A 13,220-nucleotide genomic window follows, 5' to 3' on the forward strand; every position below is an offset into this window, starting at 1 on the left:
AAACTTCTGAAAATGAAAATACCTTGGATCCCATAATTTCAATCGACCCGGCTCCAATAATAAAATCGCTCCACGTATCCGCGACTGTCGTTTTCGCAAGTCAACGAACATTTCGCGAACATCGCAACTGCAGTTTCACAAAATCAAATTCAAGAGAGAAAGAGAGAGTTCATATTAAAAAAAAAATCTCCATTTCATTAGCAGCTTGACTTATCAATCGCGCGCGCATAGAGCGATTACGATCTGCGTTTCGCAAGAGGTACTCTCACGGTCGATCGACAACATCGCGCATTGTTTGACAGAACGTTGCGCGCGGTTGATCCGCGTGTTGACTACTCAACGTCGCTGGCACGATTATTTCGCGGGCCGCGTAAAGTAGCGTGGTTTTGCAACGTGGACGCGCTGAATCCTTACGATCTCGCACGAACGATACCCGTTCGTCCGATTCGGCAGAGGTCGGCCTGGTCTGCAGCGACTCCGCCGCTTGGAACTGGCTCAGTCGCTTCGCGCGCCTCGTGCCGTGTGTGTTTCACGTCTGTTCGCTCCTGCTGTTCACTGATCCGATCCGATCCGTGCCGAACAAGCAAGCATTCGTCTCTCGCGTGACAATCGCCGCGATCGTCAGAGAATCAATCTCGTGTCTCGATCTTCTTCGATCTGTGGGACCGGTGCCTATCGTCAAGTTTGCCAAGTTTCGAAAGAAAGTTCCCGGTTCGGCCCAACTCGGCTCAGGTGAGTACGCGTGTTTTTTTTCTTTTCACTCTCTCTTTTTTTTTTTTAATTTAATACAGAGTGCCTCGAACGAATCGTGCCATTTACAATTCCACTCGTAGCCAATTTTGCAACAAACGAATTTCGATTTCGAAGATTATTGCAGCTTCGTGAACGGATCGATTTAGGAATCGATGGATCGTCGCGCGACTCTTGTCGACGGATCGAAAATAATGTTCCAGCGTCTGGCGAAATAAGATACGTCACGAATAACGACGAGAGGCAAATGAAAAGAAATTTCTTGGACGAAACAAAGCGAAAGTGTTTTGTCAAATAGACGAGAAACCGTCTCGGTCGTGACGGTTGGCGTTTGTGTAACACAAACAGGTGTCTCAGTGTGTGTTCCGAATTTCCATGAAAACGTGACGAGAAATCCTAATTTCGTTCTAAGTGACTGGTTCGAATATTCCTCCCCCGTTCCACCCTCTCGAAAAATAGCACGATTTTCAGTCACAATGCTTCATTTTAGAAACAGATATATATACATTCATCCGTCGCATTAAACCCTGTATTACGATCTAAATACGAGCACACGGCGTTTTTCGCCGTGCGACCGGACTGGCCGTGAATTATTTGTCATTTCGTACGGGCATAAATTCTGTTTTGGAGCTGACGTTCGGTAGCGTTCAATATGCGTTCGGTCAGTTAGTTTTCTGCTCGCTCCAATAATTTGAGGCTATGCGACGTGTTTTCGGAGAAAAATGGAACAGACTCTTTCTCTTTTTTTTTTTTTTTTTTAGTGGAGAGCTCACCGACAGCCGCAGCTCTTTTCTTTTTTTTTTTTAATCCTGACACGACATTGTTGCTTGCGATTAAAAAGAATAAAAAAAAGAAAAAAAAAAGAGAAACAGAAATATCGACGCATGAATTTGGAATTGACGAGAAGAATTTCTATGTGTCTTCTTCCTCGATTTAAAAAGAAATTTTTCTCCTCTGGTCGTTCCCTTTTTATTAAATTTTTAAAAATTTTATCCGACGGATAAGTGACAGCATTTTTGCGCGTTCTCTTTTCTCTCTCTTTCTTTTTATTTTGGCAACGTGATTAAAAATTTCGATCGATATCCGACGAGTGGCGTTATCTAGAAGCCCAGAGTGGATGGTTTTTAACGAAGTCCTGGCAGAGATTTCATAAATCTCGTGGCATATAGGTCGAAGAAGTTGGAGATCTATGAGAGTAAATGTTTAGTTTTCATCTTTCTGCCTTGAGGAGAAACCAAGCACAGGGGAAACGCGAACGACACGGGCAACTTGAGCGTTGCAATGATTGATAGCGGGCAGGACGGGAAACGAAACACAACGCGGGTGGATTTCCGCGAGAAGTTTTCGCGTTTCCTTGCGCTAATCGAGAGAGCCCCGGAGTCTTATCGTGGGACGCAGAAGTCGAAACTCAATTTCAGTCGAATCACCGACGTGAAACTCGAGTGATACGAGTGCCCCTTTTTTTTTCTCGAAAACACAATCGTTCGACGTCGAGTCGAACAGTTTATCGCTTTTATTAAACGAAAAAGAAGATACTCGAGATTACAAAAGTCGATAAGAAAGTCGATGGAATGAATCAAGGCAATAGATAGTTCGCACGCGTACATTATATGTACATAATGGATAAAGAGAGTAAGCTGGTAAAGCAGGGGCAAAATTAATTATGAATGTTAAATAATTAACAGGCGATAAATAGCACGGTCGCTCCAGGCTGTTGCTAAAAATATTAGCTACTCGTTTTCATCGATTCAATGGGAAAACCAAATTGCGGGCTTTAATGATCCACTATCGCGCACCAGGAGCACGCTCTCTCATCGATTCCTGACGAAATTTATTGCGATGATGTTATACCGGGTGATACACGAAAAAAAAGAGTGGTTGACTTCTAGTTGTTTCTATTTTTAATTTGAAATTTAACTCTTGAAGTTTATTTATCATACACCACCACAGACATGAAATTATCCATTAATCTGCCAATAAGAAAACTCGTTGACTTTTAGTTATTTCTCTACTCTTAATTTTAATTTAATATTTGAAATTTATTATTTGTCATATGAACACCGTGGACGTAAGATTGTTCCTCTGTCAATTAAAACACCAGTGAATTCTATTAATTTTTTGAAATTTATTATCTGTAAATTAATTTCGAAAACTTCAATTTTGAAAAACTTGACGAAACGCGATCCTTTTTTCTTCTTTTTTTAATAAATAAGAGACAATTTCGCAGAAGAGAGAAAGGTGATTCAGTTTCAGAAGCTCGTTTCACAAATAATCTCGCCTGCTTACAAAGCAGGGCACACGACGTTGACGGACATTTTTTCAATTTTAAGAACGTACGTTCTAGCCAGCGGCAAGACGGCGTATTAATTATACGGTATTCGGAGGACGAGAGACTGCGTTTCCTATTTAGAAGCGTCTTTTGAGGGCCTCCTTCCTCGTCGTCTTCTTTTCCTCGATTATGCAAATAAACCGTTGAATATTACGCGCTGCCTAATTATAGGCAAGGTCGTTTTAACCGATGACGTGCTAACCGGGAAAATTATCGCCGTAGACGGTGCAGACGGTTGTTCTCTTTGAAGCGATCGCTTTCAACTTAGAACCTTGCATACATCCCTCTCGTACGTGTATCTCCCTTAGTTAAGCACTCGTTTTCAAATTTCCTGTATAATCTATCGCTCGTTTTCCTTTTCACCCGATCGCCGAAGATTTCCTCCCTTGTCGTTAAACGAATTTTTCTCACGAACGAGGTATCGCATAACACGTGGGACGAAAATTTCGTAAAAAAAGGAAAAAAATAAAATAAAATAAAATGAAGTGGAATGAAGGAAGAAAGCGGAATGGATCAGATATGTTTATACAAACATCCATCTTTTCGTTACATCCACGTTTTCGAAACTCGATATGAATTATATATATATTTAATGATTATACTTTCGCTCGCCGGCTGCAAAAATTAACATCACTTCTCGCAACGCGCTAGAGTAATCTCCCCGTTCTGCGTTCGAGCATAAAGAAGTTGGCAAATAAATTTTCATCTCCGCGGAACTTCAAAAAACAAGAAAAAAAAAAAAGAAAAAAAAAAAGAACGAGAACCGTGCAATGAGAACTTATGGTCGAGGGAAGTCCCCGCTAAAACCGGAAACTTGTTCTCCGGTTCCATCAGCGAACGAGGTACGTCAAAATTAAATTATTCGGCTGTTTCTTTTCTTTTTCTCCCCCCCGCTCTCTTTCGCTCCCTCGAACTGCTGAAAATACCGTGTTTAACTTGACCCTTATTACAAATTGAAACCTTCGAATCTCCGAGAGGTTCTTCCATCTCTCGCTCTCTCTCTCTCTCTCTCTCCAGCTCGAATTTATCTTGGCGGGAATTTTTTCCTCAGCTGGAGAGACGTCGAGAACTCCCTCGGGGTGAGTGGGAGAATCGCAGTCGATCGAGGACAAAGGTCGATCGAAAGGTTTTCACCGGGAAGTAAACGCGTCTGTCGATCGTAGAAAGAGACGGCGAGACGGAACCGAGCGTGATACTTGCACTGGGGCTCTTGCTGACAATTAGGAAAGTTTCAATTAGAGGAAAGAAAGCGAGGAGAGAGGCCGCGAGCCGCCGATAATGCGATAGGAAACGGGCTTCGCTTTTGTTTAAAGTACCGTGCTTACGTCGCTGAAACGAGGGTCCGCGTCTCGAATGACCGATCGAGGAACGATAATCGAAGCCGTGTCGCTTACCCCTTGTCTCGTAATTAGCATTCTGTTTGCGATTCGCCCCGTTGATGATACATCTCGGAGAGAGAAGGTTATACACACAGAGAGACTCTCATCAGAGAATGAAAAGAAAAGAAAGAATTAAGTGTGATTTACGTGCTTGACCACTTGCGCTAGCAAACCGACTGCGGACCATAACGAGCGACCATAAACCGTATACAATAATTCGTCACATTCTGAACTCGTCGGTATGACATCTCTACCTCTGGATAGAAATTATTGAGAAGTAATAAATTTATTATTCGTTTCGCCCGGGTTATACTTAAATATACGTAAAACTGAGAAAATGTTGCAATTTTGGGACAAAAAAAATTCTCGACGTGCGTGGCGCGTCATTTCAGCGCAAGGAGTTAATCTCCTGCACTGGCAACTGATTCGCGAACCATAACGAGTGACCGAACCGTACACAATTTTTCGCTTTCTTTTTGAACTCGTCAGTATATCTCTACCTCTGAATAAAAATTATTGAGAAGTAATAAATCTATTATTTGTTTCGCCCGGGTTATACTTAAATATACGTAAAACTGAAAATGTTACAATTTTGGGACAAAAAAAAAATTCTCGACGTACGTGGCGCGTCATTTCAGCGCAAGGTTAACCCGTTGCGCTGGCAACTGGTTCGCGGACCATAACGAGTGACCGAACCGTACGCAATAATTTGTCGCTTTCTTTCTGAACTCGGTATGACATCTCCTTCTGGATAGAAATTATTGAGAAGTAATAAATTTATTATTTGTTTTGCCTGGGTTATACTTAAATATACGTAAAACTGAGAAAATGTTGCAACTTTGGGAGAAAAAATTCTCAATGTGTATGGCACGTCATTTCAGCGCAAGGAGTTTTAACCTCTTGCGCTGGCAATTGATTCGCGGACCATAACGAGTGACCGAACCGTACACAATAATTTTTCGCTTTCTTTTTGAACTCGTCAGTGTGATATCTCTACCTCTGAATAGAAATTATTGAGAAGTAATAAATCTATTATTTGCTTCATCTGGGTTATACTTAGATATAGTTAAAACTGAGAAAATGTTGCAATTTTGGGAGAAAAAATTCTCGACGTGCGTGACACATCATTTCAGCGCAAGAGGTTAACCTGGTTCGCGGACCATAACAAGTGACCGAACCGCATATAATAATTCGTCACTTTTTCTTCTGAACTCGTCGTGTATGATATCTCTACCTCTGGATAGAAATTATTGAGAAGTAATAAATTTATTATTTGTTTCGCCCGGGTTATACTTAAATATACTTAAAACTGAGAAAATGTTGCAATTTTGGGAGAAAACATTCTCAACATGCGTGACACGTCGTTCCAGCGCAAAACTCTACTCGGAGAAATTTATGTTGATCAGGGAGATAAGATTATTCCGGTGGAAAAGTTGTTGAAGGAGAAAACTGTGTCGTCTGTTACGCTCGCGTGATCGTTCTTCACAATGGCGATAATATCCTTCGTTTGAACCTCTCTCGATTTGTTTTTTTTCCGACAAGTCTTATCTCAGGAAACAAAAAAGAAGGATTCGTTAATTCGATCGAAGATCAACAAAAGAAAGAAGCAATTCTTTTCTCGTCGACAATTTCCATGTCAAGTCGAACGAGCGAACGCGACTGAGGAACGTCGTGTTGTATCTTCGCAGAGCTGAAGAACAATTTCCTCTCAAAGTCGCGCTCGCAGTTCGTTCTCATCTCTTCTATCGCCGGTTTTTATTCCACCGCGGTCGTAATTTCCTTTCTTAATCGGCGCGAATATTCGTTCTCGTTGCACTCGGCCCGAGGATCGCGATATCCTTTCCCCCTTGGCGCCGCTTTCTTTCTAATCGGCGAATTAACAGGCGGGAAAATCGCTCGATCCCTCTTTCCTCTCTCAAATAAATCTGATAATTTCGGCGACAATTACCACTCGGGCGAGATTCACGAAATTTCACGATCGAAGGTGTAGACAACTCGATGAAATATTCAACGACGGGAGAGATTCATTCGGGATTCGTACGGAATGCCAGGCGCGTTGTTACGTCGGGCGAGTTTAAAGTAGAAGGCAGACGAAATTTATTTGATTCCCCGGTCGGATGGCCGTCGATAACGTTTATTTCGACGAGCCTGATTCGTTTCAATGAGACAGGATGAGCATCGGCAGGAATCGGAGCGCCGGAAGAGAGAGGAAAACGATCCGAAGGAGCACTAATCGAAAATGTTTTTCCTCGTTTGAGCGGATATGTATCGATTGGACTAGCGTCGCGGCACTCCACGGATCTCACGGTCGCGAATTTATTTCGTGGGCATAAATCAACTTGCGTTTGTTGTTATGCTGGCGTTAAAATCGCCGTTTTTACCTAGATACGGTGTCGCGTCGTGTGCCGAGCGGCCGCATTGAAAAACAAAAATTATTTACCGACCGGTGTGCGCGCAAACCGATGAAAAATCCTCATCGATCGGGCTTCGAAAGTTTCGAAGCTCGTGGTGTCTCAACCTCCGTTCGAGAGTTAATTACTGGAATTTCGTGGAATGGTTCCGTCGTTTTTCCGACGAGAAGAGCGTTCGTTAAAAGAAAAGTAAAGAAAAGAAGAAAGGAAGACGAGATGAGGGAAGGAAAAATTCGAGAGGAGAAAGAACAGGACACGTGTAACATGTCCGTACGAAAAATTACGAATAATTCAGATGGTAATTGCGTTCGTATCCGAAATTAACTCGAAACGGTTTCATTTCGACGGGGGGAGGGGGAGGAGGGGGGCAGAGAGGGGAAAGGGCTGTTCGCCTTCGTGGTATAATTGATATAGCTGCTTGGTACGCGCGCGCGCGCTTCGGATAACGTGTAATCCTAATTAAAAGCGTTTCGCGGAACTTTACAACCGTTCGCCCACTTGCCCCGTTAGTTTCTTCATTTCATTACGGCAGAATGCCAGGGGAGAAGACCGAGTACAAACGCAGCGGCGAAGTGTGTTAGAGCTGACGGCCAGCGAGAAAGAAATTCGCGCCAAGGAAATGGCACGTGGTTCCCCCCCCCCCCCCACGATAGCGCGAGATTATTCCCTCCAATGTTCGCATTTTCGAGAACAGGCACGAAGCTCGCGAATTAAATGAATGAAATCGAACGATTTCAATGTAAATTCTAGTCTGGTTATCGAGAGAACAACAACGCGCCGTTGTGTTGTTTTGATCAAATTCCTTATCGCCATTTCGAGGTCCCGATATTGAACGACACGCGAATCGAGCCAGGAATTTTCCTGCTCGATTTCATTTCGCTTGTCGACGATAATTATATAGACGCGTGTAGTATATATATATATATATATATATATATATATATATATATATATTTTCGTGCATTACGGTAGAAAACAGAAATATCGTCCCCTTTTTATTCCTTTCTCTTTCCTTTCTTCCTTCTCGTCGGTGAAATTGAAACAAACGACGAAGAATCTCGTCAAGAATCGCGTAACATTGCTGTTTTAACAGGAATTGTCCCTGGCACGGTTGACCTTCCCCCTGCTTTCTACCGATTCGCCTATTTTCCTCTCGTCTCGTTTCCGCGAGAGAACGCTCGCGACTCGGTGGCGAACGATAGTACTCTTTAAACGAAACCGCGTTTTATCGATCGTTCTTTCGAACACAAGGAGACAAGGCATTGATTGCGGTCGGCAACGTTCTTTTGTGCCGCGTGTCATCCAACTTTTCTTTCGCGAGACCTTTCTCTCTCTCTTTCTCTCTCACCGCGCACCGAACTTCGTAATTTATTGCACGCGGCGCGAGAGTTAGTTCTGCTTCTGTTTTTCGTTCTTTCGTTTTGTTTATGCCTTTCGCCTGACAAGAGAAACCTCCGTCCAAAGTTTCGGATTGCGTTCTCGTAATTACTTTTGCTTGAGCTTTGTAATTGTCGGACGTTTACGAGTGTTAATTTTCCGCGGTGTGTCCTCTTTAAAGAAAGGAAACTGTAATATCTCACCAGGCCTATGAAACTCGCGTTCGAAAATCCAGACGTCGCACGAGTTCGCGTCAGAAGAGAAGAACATCGAAAGAAACTCGAGTCTCGAAGGGTAGCTTCGTAATAATGGGCAATCGATCGACGTTATCGAAGGGTTCTTGCTGTACACGTTTCACACGTGGTACGCGTAGGCGAGGACTCGCTGCATTTAACTATACAAGTACACACGCTGGTCGATGAAGTTGTACACAGTAACGCAGCGTGCGTTACTGCCTGCAGGATATCAGGACCGTTTTATAACTGTTACGACAGAAGAGGCAGGGCGACATTCCAACGTCGGCCCGATTTGAATGCGACCTCACGAACAAATCCCGATAATTCTCCGGCGGGCGCGCCTTTCACATTTTTTTCCCTCTCTCTCTCTCTCTCTCTCTCCCCTCCGCCAATAAAAAGTCACCGGTCGCCGCGTCTTTCTCTAATTTTATTTGATCCCTTCGTCTTCGTTCTTTTTCTTTCTCTCTGTCTCTCTCTCTCTCTTTTTTTCTTTCCACCGTCCATCCGTTTTCTATATCGCGAAAAGAAGCGGCGCCGCTCGCTCGTGCGAGACAGCAGCGCCGCCACACTCGAGGAATTTGTCCTGAATTCCAGCGAGAGAGCTACGCCTTTCTCACGGAAAAAGAAGCGTTTTATCTGGCTTCTCTTTCTCCCGCTTGCAAAGTATCACCTGGCACGGAACTACCAACTGATACGGAAATCCGTTCTCCCACCCTACGAAAATTTATTGGACGTACCCTCTTCTTGCGTTTCCGATCCCATCCCTCCTTCTCCTCCTCCTCCTCCTCCCCACTCCACTCTCTCTTTCTCGTCCTTTTTCACCACCACCTTAGGCAAATTGGTATCGGTATTTATTAATGGCGACCATTCCTCTTTTCGGACGGTAGCCGAGAATTCCCAGAAATCCGCCGGAATATTTAATTCGGGAATCACGACGCGTCCCTCTCTCTCTCCTCTCTCCTCCTGGGTTTTTATACGCGCTCGACGATGAACTTTCGCGTACTCGCGGCAGATTTTCGTCGAATCCGCCTCGGTATAATTAATTTCCCCACGACGCAACCGGGATTCCTCTCCCCCTCCTGGCGCTTCAGTTCGATGTTCAGTTCAGCCGTCGGATTTTACACGTTTTATTTCTATCTTTCAATCAACGGGAAACGGTTTCTCTCTTTCTCTCTCTCTCTCTCTGTTCGTTAATTCGTTGCCGCCGTTTGTAACGTTTCGCGCGGATTCCGTCGAAAAATTCACGCAAACAATATCTCGACCGATTCCGCTAATTTCATTTTTTCTTTCTCCAGCTCTTTCCCTTTTTCGTTTTATTTTTTTTATTTTTTTTTTTTTGTACAGGCGCTCGTGCGCTCCGTTTCTTCGTCAAACGTGGGAAGTTCCGTGGAAATCTCGATTCCTTTACCAAAGAGTTTTCCCAACTCACTCACGGTGGCTCGCGAGAGCGTCTTCCCAACTTGCTCCGGCATCTTTTGTAAATATTCTAAGCTTTTGGGACACCGTAGCTTTTGATCTAACTAGACGGCTCGGAGTTGTGAGATTACTGCTAATTGTAACGAACGTTGTGGTGTAACGCAACAGTGGACTATCTGAACGGATGCCCAAAGTGAAAGCTATACTAACGTTGTTTCTGACAGTAAGAAATATTATACAAAAGAATATTTCAGAAGAAACTTCTCAGTCGGTTAACACTCGGTTGGGAGAATTCGAACAATTCGAGATAATTCACAGAGACTGAACTTCTCGTTGCTTTGTACGAAACCTTACAAAATGGACAGGGATTTCATAAAAATCGTCAACGTAAGTCTAGAAAACCCCTAACGCACGTACCATGTCACGTTGTTGGAGAAACATATCAACGCTAACAATAAGTTCCATTTGAACAGCATGGTCATCTCCTATCGTTTTATACTTCACTCACACTTACGTCTCGTAAATTGGGTTGTTCGAAAAGCAAATTTCGTTTTTTTTTTTTTTTTTCCCGACGAGTGTCAGTTGTATCTTTAACAAGCCATCCAAACCATATTGTCAATATATATTTCGACAGCTAACATTTCTAACAACCTGACGTTTCATTTGATTTTCAAAAGAAATTTTTTTGATTCTGTGCAGTTGTTTTCTTTGGGGCAGGGTTTCGTATCAAAGATGAAAAATAAAAAGGAACATTTTCGGCACATTTTGCTTTCTTTATCACCGAAAATTTCAAGAGAAAAGTTACGTACGTATTATGAAGTGTACGGAGATCTTGGCCAGTGGCAAAACTGATTTGCAAAATTGTCGTTCTGTAACAATTTCGATGTTAAAGATGCATCGCATTCTGGTAGGCCAGTTGAAGCAAACCGCCAAATAACAACGCGAAAAATTTGTCGAATTCGACGATATGAAACGACTTGGTTTCGTATTGGTTTCGTTTCAAAACTTGATATTTGGGTTCAAATGTATGTATTTTTTGATTTACGGAAGGAAGGAAGAAAAACTCTAACCTAACCTAACCTAACCCAAGAGAGATCAAGACGCAGAAGAAATCGCGAGGATCGTTGCTCGGTTAATTCGAATACGCTTCGACGAGGTTCTCGCGTTCTTGCTGCGGAATCGAGCGGCAGCAAGACAGACGCGAGCGAGCGAGCGAGCGAGCGAGCGAGTGAGCCTAGCCTGCCCGTCCAACAGGTTTTACATTCTATAAATGCCGCAGGAATTACAAGCCCGTGGAATGTAAAGGATATAGACGCGGTTGATGTCATTTCGTTTCACCGACGCGCAGATACTCCCCGGTCGCATTGTCTTCGCGATCCCCGCGGCTGTTTGTCCACAAAGATCGCCCGTCGTTGCGTAATTCCTTTCACTCGCAATTAAGTCATAAAACCTGCGAATCCCATGCATCTCTCGAGCAGCAGCAGCAGCAGCAGCCGTCACAAACTGTCGAGATTCTTTTGGATCGTGGCCGCGCAATCAATCTTTTTTCTTTTTTTTTTTTTTTTCGTTGTGAAACTTTATCTACGGATGACGCCACTTGGCGTCAAATTGAACACTGTTATCTGTTACGCGCGGTAACAGCCTCGGTTGCAGTTAAGATTTTAGTGTACGCAAAAGTAATGAATTTACGCCTAATATTTATTATCGTAACTTTAATATTTTAAAGACATGGCATGAAAAAAAAAGTGGATAAAAGTATAAACTCGGAAAGAGTATTTACGGAGGATGTAGGAACTAGTAGTGACTTTAGCACTAGCAGTGAGGATGTCGTTGAGGACCAATATTTTAGGAGAATTAGGAGAAGTTGGTTATTTTGGATAGCTCCTGATAAGAAGAACATTGTAATGAGAATTTTCTGGGTTACAAATACTTCTGGGAATACAAATTCCAAGTAATTGCAACGATCCTGCTGACGTTGTGTCTCCGTTTATCTTCTTCTGGGTCTGACATTTTGAACGAAATCTATGCACTAAAATTAACAGATATTACAATGCCTGTCATATTAAAATAGTATTATTCGACTATTCAATATTAAATTTGTAATTTCATATTGACTAAATTTTTATTTCTACGATTACATTGTGATATATGTGTATTTTATTTTGCAAAAAGTCTAACTTTATTGTAAAATTTTTGTATTTATTTTGCTATATTATTAATTTAAATTTATAGTATAAATATTACATTTAATTTCCAATTAAATGTAATTTATTTAATTATAATATATACAATATTAATATATTTATTATATTAATTTCGATAATTATTTTTAATTTAAATAAATTTTTTCCAATAAGTAAAAAAATCAATTTAGAAAAAAAAAAGTTCCATTTGAACGTGGATTTAATCCAATTTCAATATTTATATTACCATTTTCAATACCTCTTTTTTTTTTCTTTATTAGATTATTATTTTTAATTCGTGATATTGAAATTATACTTTATTAATCCCTATAATTTTATACTTCAAACATATAAATTTTTATTACATAAAAAAATGTTTATCTTTCCATCTTAAATAAAGACATTTATAAAAAAAAATCAGCGTGCGTATTAAAGGTAGGAAAATCAACGGTTATCACTCCGTCGACAAGGTGTTGATCATCAGCGTCTCGCTAACGTTCGAATTCGTTGGAAATTTCAATAATCGCGTAATTCTCGGCGACAAATGAAGGAATGCATTCCCGCCAGAGGCCAGTTTTCTGTCCATACCAGAACGAAGAAAAATGACAGAGGCAGGGTACTGTCATTCCGTCTGTTGGAACACGGTCGACCGTTGTAAATGTCGATTTGTTCGTTTCCATGAGATTACACGTATCCTAAGCACGTATTCCAACGTAGCTGGTGCACGTAGCACGGTGGTTAATTCGTATCGAGAGCAGCTGTTGGAAATCGCGATCGGCGAAGGAACCAGAGAGGCCAGGTTGGCCGCACGGTGTGTGTGTGTGCGTGTGTGTATGTGTGTATATATATATATATATATATATTCTCGCTCGAACGCGCTTTCCTTCTCGCCGCTGCATTCTTGCGGCCGCCTGCGCGCGAGAACGAGGAGAAAGATATTGGTTATTCAACGTTATGAAACGGTGCGAGGAGGAAAAGGGGAGGGCATTACGCTTCTGGAAAAGTGAGAGCAGGACGTTGATTTGAGAAGATACGGGTTGTCGACCGCGCTAATAAATATATAAATATACGGTGTATTCGTTTCGCAGACCTCTCGTGACGTAACGCGCAGATCGCGACGAAGAAAGTAGAATCGTTCG

At 42.2% G+C, this 13,220-nt stretch overlaps 1 long non-coding RNA gene across 1 annotated transcript in view; it reads left to right on the forward strand.

Moving 5' to 3' along the window:
• The first annotated feature begins 347 nt into the window (after nucleotides 1-347).
• Nucleotides 348-13,220, forward strand: part of LOC122538376 — a 76,713-nt gene continuing 63,840 nt past the window's right edge. The window contains exon 1 of the long non-coding RNA XR_006308845.1: nucleotides 348-732. This is a non-coding gene — a long non-coding RNA (uncharacterized LOC122538376). The remainder of the gene's footprint in view (nucleotides 733-13,220) is intronic.

This window comes from Frieseomelitta varia, unplaced genomic scaffold (assembly GCF_011392965.1).
Source record: "Frieseomelitta varia isolate USP_RPSP 00005682 unplaced genomic scaffold, Fvar_1.2 scaffold_987, whole genome shotgun sequence".
Lineage (NCBI taxonomy): Eukaryota > Metazoa > Arthropoda > Insecta > Hymenoptera > Apidae > Frieseomelitta > Frieseomelitta varia.